Consider the following 697-nt stretch of genomic DNA (forward strand, 5'->3'; position numbering starts at 1 on the left):
TAAATAAATAAATAAATAAATAAATAAATAACTTTTATATTAATTGAATGAAAATGAAATTCAATCTTATCTGCAGTGGTGGAGAAAGTACTCAAACACTGTACTTAAGTAAAAGTACAGATAAACAGACAAGAATGTAATCTAGTAAAAGTAAATGTACCACATTAACATTTTTACTTGAGTAAAAGTTAGAACTTGCTTTTAAAAATACTTAAAAGTATTAAAAGTAAAAGTACTTGCTTAATGTATTCCCTAATGGTCTAAAATATCATGAAGTGTGCCTACTGTATGTGTATTTTAATACATCAATGTTGCCATTTTAGTAAACAATGCTGCAGATAGTTTTGTGTTTACCCACTGTGACACTGTTCACACTTTGTGATTCTGTGCATCATCACATATTGTGACAACAGCTGCAGAAGATGTAAACTCACCACCAACCTCCCCTATCAACTCTCAACAAGTCATTTATTTGAACCAGTTAAATAAGGCCATGAGTGGCACATTTCCTCTGTGGTGGAAACCATTGTGTGCATGCTGATGCTCTGCTTTTTTATGAAGGAGGGTCTAATGGTACTTTCCTGCTTTGTTCAATGGACCAATTACAGCAATTCCCCCTCTCGCCACTGATTATTTTCTAACAAAAATAAAAATAAAATAAAATAAAAAATAAATCGACGTGACATGAATGTACTTT

Source organism: Austrofundulus limnaeus, unplaced genomic scaffold (genome assembly GCF_001266775.1).
Source record: "Austrofundulus limnaeus strain Quisiro unplaced genomic scaffold, Austrofundulus_limnaeus-1.0 Scaffold223, whole genome shotgun sequence".
NCBI classification, from domain to species: domain Eukaryota; kingdom Metazoa; phylum Chordata; class Actinopteri; order Cyprinodontiformes; family Rivulidae; genus Austrofundulus; species Austrofundulus limnaeus.